At 39.9% G+C, this 13054-nt stretch overlaps 1 non-coding gene across 1 annotated transcript; it reads right to left on the bottom strand.

Moving 5' to 3' along the window:
* Window positions 1-10508: 10508 nt before the first annotated feature.
* On the bottom strand, window positions 10509-10638 carry LOC142442119 (small nucleolar RNA SNORA3/SNORA45 family). The gene has a single exon (XR_012783365.1). It is a non-coding gene; the product is annotated as a small nucleolar RNA SNORA3/SNORA45 family (small nucleolar RNA).
* Window positions 10639-13054: the final 2416 nt, after the last annotated feature.

The following is a 13054-nucleotide window of genomic DNA, read 5'->3' as shown; positions in this document are numbered from 1 at the left end:
GCCCATCTGTAGACAGCTGGACATCCCATGCAGAGGGGTAGTGGAGAGGAGATGAGTCACTCAGCGTTCAGTGTAGCAATAATGAAACTAACAACCTTTGTCTAGTTCTTAAATGCTTCCTCCCCCAAACTATCATGATCCCAATTCTACCTTGCAAACCTGGTTAGACCAGAGGATGCACAGCGGTACAGATGGGATCTGGAAACACAGGGAATCTAGGACAGATGAACCCCTCAGGACCAACAGTGAGAGCGGCAATACCGGGAGAGAAGGGGGTGTAGAAAGGGGGAACCGATCATGGGGATCTACATATAACCTCCTCTCTGGAGGATGGGCAACGGAAGAGTGGGTGAAGGGAGACGCTGGGCAATGTAAGATAAGCTAAAACGATAATTTATAAATTATTAAGGGCTCATGAGGGAGAGGGGTAAAAAGGAAAATGAGGAACTGATTCTAGGAACCCAAGCAGAAGGTGAATTTTGAGAACGATGAGGGCAATGAATGTATAAGAGTGCTTTACACAATTGATGTATGTATGGATTGTGATAAGAGTTGTATGAGCCCCAATAAAATGATTTTAAAAAAACATAAGAACAGTGCTGAAAGTATGAAACGGTGAGGCAGGGCAGTGGGCTGGCTTCTCAGCCTACGGAGGCAGAGGCCCAGGGAATTTATGCCTGGGAGGTTGAGGACTGGACAAAGACTTGACGGCTATTTGAAAAAATGTATTCTTGTGGCTCAAGGACTCATTCATTGATGATTTTAGACCCTCGTCTGTGGTAACTTCTTATGTTCTTCAATAAAGAACATAATTGAGAAGACTATCTATGAAGTCTGTAGTTATATAGATGAATTATCACAACCGTTAGAGAAAGAGAGTGCTGTGGGTAGAAGAAATGCTATCCAAACAGGGTAAAGAAAGATGAAATAAGAAAAACGAGAATGACGAAGAATTAAAAGATGAAGAATAGAAACATCTGATTTCTGTCTAGTGGAAATTGGCCTGGTCCGGTGAAGATTTGTATTCTCCATGTCTCCATGACATTGGGGTTATGCATCGGGCTTCAAATCACAAGATCAACAGTTTGAAACCACCAACAGCTCTGGTTGGGAAAGATGAGGCATTCTGCTCCCATAAAGAGCTACAGTCTCTGAAATCCACAGGTGCAGATCTGCCCTGTCCTACAGGGTCTCTGTCGGTAGAAATCAACTTGATGGCAGTGAGTTGGGATTTTTGAACTTTCTCCTTTGTGTAGTCAGAGGAGATCAGACATGGCTGCTGTGCTGTTTTCTCCAAAGGCACCATGTCAGATGCAGCGCAATGAGTCTGACTCGTGGAAGCAGGAGTCAGAAGTGAAACAAAGAACAGGTGGGGATGCGAAGCTTTTGAGTCTTTGGCTTCTTTCATTGTCCTTACGTGAACTGACTGAGAGCATTTCATGGGATCCTGAGCCGCAGTTGAGGGGAGAAAACCGTCTTGTAGAATGCTCCGTGGCAAAACAAACCCGTTTAAAGAAAAAGGCGAGGGGGGGGGGGTGGAATCACATCACCATGAATGAGGGGAGCACGTGATGGGGACCCAATGTCCATCTGTAGACAGCTGGACATCCCTTCCAGAGGGGTAGTGGGGAGGAGATGGGTCACTCAGGGTTTAGTGTAGCAACAATGAAACTCAAAACCTTCCTCTAGTTCCTGAACGCTTCCTCCCCTCCCAATTATCATGATCCCAAATCTACCTTGCGGACCTGGTTATATCAGAGCATGTACAGCGGTGCAGTAGGGATCTGGAAACACAGGGAATCTAGGACGGATGAACCCCTCAGGACAAGTGGTGAGAGTGGCGACACCGGGAGGGAAGGGGGTGTAGAAAGGGAGAACCGATCCTGGGGACCTATGTGTAACCTCCTCTCTGGGAGATGGGCAATGGGAAGGCAGGTGAGGGGAGACGCCGGGCAGTGTAAGATAAGATAAAATAATTATTTATAAACTATTAAGGGTACAAGAGGAAGGGGGAAGCGGGGAGGGAGGGGGAGGGGGAAAAAAAGGAAACCGAGTTGATTCCAGGAACCCAAGTGGAAGGCGAATTTTGAGAATGACGAGGGCAATGAATGTATAAGCGTGCTTTGCTCAATTGATGTATGTATGGATTGTGATGAGTTGTATGAGCCCCAATAAAAATATTTATTAATAAAAGAAAAAGGCCAATAAATGGCTGCCAGAAAACCCAGATCATATTTGTGCTGGTGGAATCAGGACAGATGAGAGAACTCAACTCAAGTCCCAAGAACTGGAGGTCAGATAGAGGGAAGCCAAATGCAGGTTCCTGATTCAGAAACTGAACATGTCCCAAAGTCAAAGCAGTCCTTGCTTGCATCAATGCTCATTCGGGCAGCAGAGGTCATGAAAGAATGGCTCTGATGACGGTGATTTTCTTTTTCTTTGTGTTGCTTTCCAACACGCATATCCCCAAGGAAATAACAGGTAGTGATGTGAGTCACCTTTGAGTAATATTTGGACTTAGAAACATTCCACCCTAATTCTGTAACAGAAAACGCCCTCCAAAATGAAATGATACAGTTATGAACACAATTTATATCACAAAGGGATTATGGCTAGACGGGTCAGATTTGCTGACTTGCCATAAGTATACCTCTGTTTTCGTTCCAGAACATTGCTGGCTGGTCATGAATTAATATGTTTGTCACGCGGCTTTTAAGCCTGAAAATAGTCTAGGTCTTTATGGGAGTGCTCTAGATCCCATTCGTAGTTATCCTAGTTTAGACTAAGAGTCTAAGTGCGCATGTTCTAGATAAAGCCTACCCATGTCAACTCTTGCCTCTGCTTTTGAACATGCCCACGTCTTTCACTTTGGTGTGCAGACCTTTTTACTGAACTGTTCAGTCAGTAGCCCCAGAGACAGGATACACAATACTTTTGATGTCTACCTATACTGCAGTGTGTTCTCACCCCCAACCATACGGTAAGTTTCAAAAATGACGCATCTCAGCATTAAGAACATTTGAATGGTTTATGTGTAGAAACTTTGTCTGATGGTCCTAGTGACATCAGAAGATAGAGGAAAATGAGTCTTTATTAAAAGATGGTAACGAGCCGAACCATCGGGAAGGCTAAAAGAAATGCAATACTATTTGACAGTGAAAATAATTCTGAAGGAGAATAGCCATAGAATGACATTTTACCTACTGCAGAATATCATATAAATATTTAAGGAGCTGTTACTCTTCAACTTCTGAGACATCCACAAAGTATGGTGAAGTAATGAATTTACTTTTTGAAAAATAGTTTATTTAATTAAATTAGTTCTCAAATTAGTTCTCAAACAAATGTATACCACCAACAAGTGAATAAATGTCAGAAAACTTCACCATGGATTGAAGTGACCGGTAGGGATGTAAAGAAGTTTCCTGGATCAGAGTACAGGAAGGAAGACAGTGTTTTGAAACTGATGGTGGTAGTAAGGGTACCACTGTCTGATATGATTGAATTAGGGAATGGCATGATACCTGGATTGGGTCCTAATACAATGGTTTGAAGGGAAAGTTCTTGGGTTTACTTATATTAATGGAACAAATGAAATGGGCAGAAGAGAAAGATACTGGTCAATTGATTGTTTGCTTAAAGCACCCATATTTCTTAACACTATGACTTGAACCAAATCCTCACATATATTCTTATTTTTGAATAATTTACAAGATACATCTAAAGAAGAAATACTTCACAAAAAAAACTCTTGGAACTATTCATTTCAGAACTTTAGTCCTTTGAAAAATAACTGTTGTCGCTTAAGGAACTGAAAATGCCATGGAGACAACGTTTCAAACCCAGGGCATGACTTCCAGCAAAACAGCAAACTGTGGGTTTCATGAGGAGGCTTTGGGAAGGTGACATTTGCTCCATTTGCAACTCGGGGATTTCTACAGGTGAAGGCAAAAGAGGGGCAAGGTCCTACAGCGCCACTCCCGGGTCTCTCCCTGCTGCTTAGCATCAGGTTTCCCAAGAGCATTACTGTGGCCCTGTGTACAGTGCTGAGATATTTCTGAAAAACAAATGCTGCTCAGTGTGCTGTCTATCAGGGAGAACCCTGGCTTGCCAACATTACTGAATCAAAATCAAAGAACATTCAAAGAGGAGAAATGGCATTTGGCTGAAAGGACCCATTGTTCTTTTTTTAAAGGAAAAACAAAAGACCAATCTGAAAGCTTTGCTTCCGCCGTATCCTGATAGAGGACCCTACTGTCAGGAGGCAGCTCTTCCTCAGTCCTGGTTGAACGAGGGGCTCATCTTCTGGCAGTCTGGCATCTTGTGGGACCAAGGGTGTATTTGAAATACTGGTGACGTAGCTTCCAGCACTAAGCTAGCATCCTAGTAGTACAGTAGAGGGGAGACAAGATGGGGAATTTGCTCTAGGGCGGCGACTCTTAACCTATGGGTCATGACCCTTTTGGGGGTCAAAAGACCCTTCATAGGCGTCACCCAATTCATAACAGTAGCAATTGTGCTATGAAGTAGCAATGGAAATGAATTTATGTTTGGGAGGTCACCACAAGATAAGGAACTGTATGAAAGGGTCGCAGCATTGGGAAGGTTGAAACCACTGCTCTAGGGGGTGGATGGACACCGGGGCTGCCACAGTGGCCTCAAACATAATGACAATGGTGGGCAGCGCAGCACCGGGCAGAGTTTCTTTTACTTAGGGTTGGTGTGAATGGAACCGGACTCCAAGACACACAACAGCAACAGACTAAACTTCTAGGAGCCACACACCTGTCGGTAAGCCTCCTCATTGCATGAGGTAGATAAAAAAACAAATAAACAAAAAAAAAACTCCAAGAACATTTTACAAGAATGCAATCCGAGTCCCTGGTGGCTGCCCAAACATTTTGATGTGGTATAAATCAAAGAGTGGAGAATTTGTCAGGGACGGGTTAGAGATGGGAACACCACCGTAAGAAATGTATTGACATAGATGGAGGAATTGGTGAAAAACAATAGCTTCTCATTTTGATTTTTTTTGTTGATCCTCGTGCGTGTGTGGGGGGGAAAGGGGTGGCTGCTAACTGAAAGATTGGTGTTTCCTCCGGATAGGGCAAGATATGACAAAATAGCAATGTATAAAATACCAAGGGCACATGAGGGAGGGGGGAGCGGGAAGGGAGGGGGAAAAAAAGGAGGACCTGATGCAAAGGGCTTAAGTGGAGAGCAAATGCTTTGAGAATGATTGGGGCAGGGAATGTGCGGGTGTGCTTTATACAATTGATGTATGTATATGTATGGATTGTGATAAGAGTTGTATGAGCCCCAATAAAATGTTAAAAAAAAAAAAGTTCCAGTTTCCGTGGATTGATCAAGTCACCACGAGAAGTGACAGCAAGAGTTCTTATAGATTGTAAGCGGGAAAACCCCAGCTAGCTACACAGGCAGCAAATACAGGAACAGAGACTTTTCTAAGCACCTGCTGTTTATTGCAGGGACAGCCATTCGGTCATATTGTAAAGTAGAAATCCATGTTGGGTTCTTAATCCTGGTATCCATTCAAGGTATTGTTTTGTTTGGGTGGTTTTTAACATTATTTCTTTCCAATCCACAGGAATGTGAGAAGCCAAGTAGATAATGATCAGGTAGAAGAATATACATTGTGCTCCTGAGATAATGGGTTGGTCCAAAGGACCCAGCAGCTGATTTCAAATCCACCTCTTTCAGCAGGGCTCTGCTGTGATTCTCTGTTGCCACAGAGCACATCCGCTGATTATGGGGTCAGTATGTGATTATAAAAAGATAAGTCATGTACTTTTGTATCGAAACCTATTGAACCACTTACAGTCCATAGATCTAGGTCGCTGTTTTCTTCAGGTGCTACTAAGTCCATTTTTGACTCATGACTAGCTTTGTCTCAGAGTTGAGTGACCACGCGGTGTCCCGAAGTGTTCATATTTAAGGAAGTGAATTGTCAGAGACTCTGGCTTCAAACTGGCAATCTTTCCAATAGCGGCCCTGTTCATAACCAGCTGCACCCCCAAAGTAATAAGAATACTCAACACTCAAGTAAGCTAGTAGAGCAAGCTGAATTCTCAACAAGAGAGCCATCTCTTAAACTGGATATTTCATTGTAAAGGACAATGGAGAAGCTTTGAATTCTATTTCTCTTGAACCTCATTTCCAATTTGTCAGTAATCCCTATGGAGTCTATCTTCAAGATTACATTGAGAATCCAGTTCCCAATCCCCCATTAGAAAATATTATTTCTGTAGGCAAGAGTCTCTCATGTATTCACTGATGCTTTGTAAGTACTTGGGAGAGTGCCATTCAGATGCTTAATAATCAGTAGCTATTTTTGCTGAAATATGTATCCTGTCTTTCCAATAGAAGTCGCAGTTTAGTTATTATTAAGAAATCATAGACAAGGTGAATTTCACCTTGCTGGAAAATGCTAGTTAAAATCATGTAAACAATGTGATGGCATTAGAAAAATATTATCATGTAGAGTTGTATATTTTATTAACCTCTTTTGTTGTTGTTAGGTGCTGTCAAGTTAATTCCAGTTCACGGCGACCTTGTGTACAATGGAACAAACATTGCCCAGTACTGTACTAAACTTACAACCATTACGAGCTTTGAGTTCACCGCTGTAGGCTCTGTGTCAATCCATTCACTGAGTGCCTTCCTCTCCTTTTCTGCCCCTCCAATTGACCAAGAATTATTTCCTCTCCAGGGATTAGTCTCCCCTGACAACATGTCCAAAGTCTGGGAGACAAAGTCTCGCCATATTTACCTCTAAAGAGCATTCTGGCTGTACTTCTTCCAAAACAGATTTGTTTGTTATTTTGATAGCTGCCCATGCTACTTTTAATGTTCTTCACCAGCACCATCATTCAAACTCATCAATTATCCTCTGGTCTTTCTTATTTATGTCTAACTTTCACAAACATATGCCTGAAAATGTCATGGCTTGAATACGTCACACCCTAGTCCTCAAAGTAAAACACTTGCTTTGTGAAATGTTAAGGAGGTCTTGTGCAACCGATTTACCCAATACAATGTGTCGTTTGATCTCTTGACTGTTGGCTTCATGAACATTGATTGAGGAACCCAGAAAGGTAAAAGTCTGGAAAATTTCAATCTTTTCTCCATTTATGGTGATGGTATATATTGGTCCAGTGGTGACAAATTTGGTTTTATTTATATTCAGTTATAATCCATACTGAAGACAGTAATCCTTGATCTTTATCTGCAAGAACTTCAAATCCTTACTTTCAGCAAGCAAGATTGTATCATCTGCATATTACTGGTTGGTAATAAGTCTTCCTCCAATCCTGATGTCACATTGTTTTCATATAATCTAGCTTCTCTGATTATTAGCTCAGAATATAGATTGAATAAGTAGGGTGAGAGGATACAACCCTGATGCATAACTTTCTTGATTTTAAACCATCCACTCGGCCTTTGTTCGGTTCACACAGATGCCTCTTGATACGTATAAATGTTCAATATGAGTAAAATGAGCTGTTTTGAATTTCATTCTTCTCAAGAATATTCGTATTGACCTATGTAAGTTTAAATGTTATCAATTAGCCAATTGGTTAAGTACTCTACTCAAAAATAGAAATATAGAAATGTCCTTGATGGCACACATGGCTAAGTATCTCTTCACTACAGAAACAAGTCCAGTGACATTCATATATGCGTAAGAAAGAGCTGTCAATCAGGAAATAATTATATATCAAGAAAATATCCCATTCCAGTCCAACTCAAGTCCTTAAGCCTGACACAAGTCCATAAGCCCCTATTTAGATGCATGCAGCCTTATGCAATCATGTATAATACACAGAGGTCCCAAGCCAGAGGATGCAGAGTTCTATGGATCACAGTCCACAGTGGAAACATGGCAGGGCCCCAGCAGCTCTCCAGGTGGCCAACACGGAGGAAAGTGAAATGGGAGTAGACAGGGGAGGTTCCCAGGGATCTCTTTATAAGGAGGCCACACCGCCAATGAGACAAAGTCAGCCCCTGACCTGATTGGCAGGTTGATTTCCATCCTTATACTTTGTACATCTTCACGTTGACATTGAATTATGTAAACACTGTAGTATTCAATGACCAAGTGGATGATTAGTGGTACAAACCTACATGACAAAATCTCAGAAGAAATGCATTGTGATGTGCCCTTAAAATATCACAGCCCTAAAATCACAAGGTGATACAGTTCTCCTCTACCATAGTTGAGGTCACCATATATTGGAATTGAATTGATAGCAGCCAGTGCTTGGTAAGGTAGCCTTGCACACTCAAATATAAGTAGCAGTACATAAATGCAATCAGGCAAAACAGGGCCCAAGCTGTCATCACTCTAGAAGTTGATATTAGATTTGTTAGAAGCCTTCAGAATAGTCTGAGCAGTCAGTTCTGTATGATTTCCAAAGAACAACATATTTTGGGGTCTGTTTGTCAGTAAAATTATGCTCCACACAATACTTGTGCAACTTCTAAAGTGATGTGATAATTGTTATCACTTATAATGCATTCTGGGCAAGCATGGTTAACTTGACCATACCAAATCTTTAAAGAACTATTTTCCTGTTTAAAGGATATTCAGGAGATAAGCTAAAATGCTCAATGACAACAGGAAGCAGACCCAGAAGGAGAGACATGCTTTGGGACCATGGACTAGTTCAGGTGGCAAGTAAGTGAAAAGTTGAAAAGAAAACAATGTGCAGCGCTAGAAGGAAGGGACAAAGAGAAGGTAAAAGAAGTGCACCTGATTTGTACCTCCACGGAGAACCGGAGATTATTCATTTATGAAATCAGGCTACTCTGTGGTGTATATATAATAATCCCATTTTTATTTCTGAAATATATTTTGTGTTCTCACAATATATTGAGAAGCATCAGGCATTATTACTACTCTGAGTGCTAAAATTTTCATAATGTTGGCTGATATATATTTTCTGTGTATGTACAGTGTTTCCATATCTTTCCAAATAATAGATAGCTATTTTGAAATATTTACACTTCTGTCACTTTCTGGTTAATACAATCTGATTGAGTGAGAAGATCTTTATCTCACAGCAGGCATATGTGGCAGTAATTTATCTTAATTACTGTGCATGCCAACAGAATTGTGAAATTTAAAACTTATGTGAAAATTGGCCATATTTAATAATATATTAGCTGATACTTCATTTCCAGAGCAAGCCATAGGGATTGTAAGCAAGCTGCCCTGCCTCAATAGTACATCATGTTTGTAAGAGTCCACAGGCTTTTTATGTTATATTTTTGTTAATAAGAATTTTTAATCAAATATGGACTGTGTTGTTCTCATAATTAGGTGCTTTCGTGTCAGTTCCACATCATTATGTACAATAGAACAGGCCCTTGTCAGATCCAGTACCATCATCATATTGGAAACATATTCAAAACCACCATTGCAGTCACTATCCATCTCTTGGCAGGTCTTCCTCTACTTCATGTACCCTCTATTTCACTGAGCATGATGCCCTCCTTGAAAAGCTGGTCCCTCCTAATAACATGCCCCAAGTACATGAGATGAAGTCATGCCATCCTCTCTTCTAAGGAGCATTTTGGATGTACTTCCTACCAAATAGAGTTGTTTATTCTTCTAGAAATCTATGATACATTCAATGTTCTTCAAAACTAAAATCCAAATCTGTTCAATCTTCATCTTCCTTTCTAACTCTTCACATCTCTCAAGCATATGAAAAGACTAACAGGACCATGGCTTATAGAAATACAGGGTTGCTTAGCACTGACTGAGAATCATTATAAGATAGTGAAGAAATAAAGAATATGAATATAGCATTTTGAGTTGGCCATAAATAAAAATGCATCTATATTTTCTTCAGGTCATCCTTAAAATATGGTATACTGAAAGGTTATGAAATCAAATGTAGACAGTGATATTTTTAGGGTTTTTTGTGGACTGGGAGTTTTATGGAAGGGTCAAAAGTTATTCACCTTTATTTGTCCATGAATCTGGTACTTGTAGCTCTCTTATTAAATGTTTCACTTTACTCACTGCCATGGAATAGCTTCTAACTCATCGCGACCCTGTAGGTTAGAGTGGAACTGCCCTGGAGGGTTTCTGAGACTATGAATTTTGCGGGGAATGGAAAGCCTCATCTTTCGCCTATATTAAAAAGTTAGCATGTGTGACTCTTATTGGAAACGCCAGACTATGTTTCCATAATAGGGGAGGGCAAGAATATGATATGACTGAGATTGTGTACCTAGGCAGTAGTATTTTTAAAATATTAGGACAAATTTATAGCTTACCCTAAAATTGATAATACAACCATTTTTGTTTGGTTTTGTTTTTAGTGCAGGTATACATTCACATATTTTCTATAGAAATCATTTATAAAATAAAATTTTATAAATTGTATATATTTTTAAAGTATGATAATATATTTCCCCAGTATACCTATGTATTGCATTAAAACAATCTATTTCTGAATAAATTTTTTTTTCCTGAGGCATGTCGCTAACCTGGTGACTGACTGTGCCACGAGATGCACAGCCAGTGAATAAGGTCAGCACTTACTCTCCGAGGGCTCTAGCACACCAAGGCAATAACCAGTGCCCAAGCGTGACTCTAGCCTCGACTAAATTTTATTCTTAAAATGTTATTAATGGTTTCCCCCATTTCATTTTTTTTCATTAAGCTTGTTAGGTTCCTGCATTGGGGTACCTCAGTTTTTGCTTCACAGTGCTGAAAGAATTCACACAGCAGAGTGCATTTTTAAGCCAAGTGATTTTTATGAGGAAAACGGAATTTTCAGATTTTACAGATTCAAAAAGCTCATGCTGTTTTAGGAAAATGTACAAGGCTGCGTAGAAACCATGTTGGGGTTCTCAGCTGAAAAACCACATTCATAGGATACAAGAACAGGAACCCAAACCCACTCTTGCATCATCATGAAATCCAAGGGCCCCAGAAAGAGGGTGCTGGGCTATGCCCTGCTCTTATTCCCTCCCACCCGATTATCTGAGGGAGGTATGGTTGAGGACATTGGCTGATTGTAGGCCCACCTATGTGATGTGGCTGGACTTGGTCTATGCACCAGGCGTACCTCCTACCTAGGCCTAGGGGACTTGTGTCTGAGCATGCTCAATTTGGATCTTTCCATAGGTGTCTATGTCCTTCAGAAAACAATGGTTATATGTACAGATTCATTAAAGCAAACATTTCATTACCAGTCTGATACTAAGTTTTTAGTTATATATGGTTCCTATAATATTAAGGATTTTTTTTAAACACTGGGTCATTAGTATGCAATGAATCAAATCTACTTTTGAGAGGGTCTTTTAAAATTTTGTTGGGATACAGTCAAGAAGATCATACTTCGGCTCTCATAGACATGTTACCTAGGTACTAGCCAGGCAGGTCTACTTAATTCATCTGATCTGGTAGTATGGCTCAAAGTTATCTTAGTTTATCAGATTCTGATCATATTTAAGTGAGAGATAATTCTTTTCTCTGAGTCTTTCTTGAAATATCAGCATAATGTGAGATATCACTCTCTGAACAAAACTTATTTACCGTCTTCATTTCTTTCCCACCATGTATTATTTCTGCACCCTCCCAGTGTGAGTTAATTTTGGCTAAATTTTTCTGCTTCTGAAATAGACATCAGTGTGAGCTGCTATACTAATCCAAATTTCTGGAAGCACAATCATTCTGTGAATTGCAACACCATCTGTCCACACCCAGCCATCCTGAGGAGCCTTGCAAAGCCAAAGCACTAGTAGAACACCAGTAGACTTATAAGGACTAAGAAATACAACAGTTTTCACTTTCAGCTCCAATTTTGCCAAATGAAAAGATACAATCACCCATTGATCAAACCTTTAAAAATGTTGATGTAAATGTGAAGGATACAGTTCCACCCAGTTGCTTAGAAAGGACCCCTATTTCAAGCACCTGCAGCTGAATCTGTTGTCCTGGAACCACAGTATCCAGAGCAAGAAATGAAAATCAAGTTTAGGTGGTATGTGGAATAAATGTACTTCAAAAGGACTTGCAAGAAATTCAAGTCAGAATCAGAAAAGCATGTGGAATACGTGATAACATTACTTATGTCAGTTGTATCTTGGTAAAAAGCAGAGGATACCAGAAAGGTGTTTAGGTGCAGTTCATTTACTGCACAAAGGAATTGGACTATGAGGATCATAACAAATTATAGATGAAATTGCAAACAACTGGAATTCAAGAGCACTTCACTGAGCTTGTGAGGAACTTGTACAGAGAACAAAAGCGCCATTTGAACAGGATAAGAGGGTTAGTGCATGTGAGGAAATCAGAAAAAGCTTATGTCAAGATTGTACATGCAAATCACATTTATTCAATCTGTGAGCTCAGCACTTAATCCAGAATCCATAAGTACAAAAGAGAATGGGGCATCAGGATTGCAGGAAAACTTATTAAGAGTATTGAGCATGCGTATCAACAACATAGGTGATTGAAAACGAGGACAACATGAAGCATACATTTATGGATGAAGATTAAAAATGATGGATTTCCATATAGATGACACCTCAACAGAATGATAACAAAAAAAAACAGGACCAATAATAAAAATCATGATGAATTAAATAAATATTTCGTTTTATTGAGAAAGCAAATCAGCATCTGTGGAAACAGCTGTCACATAATCAGACAACACTTCTCAAAGGGAAAGTCTTCATTTACTGATAGAGCATGACTCAAGATAAAGAGAAACAACTGCAAACATCTTCTAATAATTGGAACTTGGAATGTGTAAATATGAATTTAGGAATGTTGGAAGTGATAAAAAATGAAACGAAATACATGAAGATCAATATACTAGGCATTAGTGAGCTAAAATGGGCAGGCATTCGCATTTTGAATCAGAAAATTATATTATTTACTATGCTAGAAATGACACAATCAAGAGAAATGGCAAAGCATCCATTGTCAGACAACATCTTGACAAATCTATCATGACATACGAAGCTATTTGTGATCAGATAATATTGACACACATTCAAGGGAATCCAA

The sequence above is a fragment of the Tenrec ecaudatus genome, chromosome 2, assembly GCF_050624435.1.
Source record: "Tenrec ecaudatus isolate mTenEca1 chromosome 2, mTenEca1.hap1, whole genome shotgun sequence".
NCBI classification, from domain to species: domain Eukaryota; kingdom Metazoa; phylum Chordata; class Mammalia; order Afrosoricida; family Tenrecidae; genus Tenrec; species Tenrec ecaudatus.
This window is presented reverse-complemented; position numbering and strand designations above follow the sequence as displayed.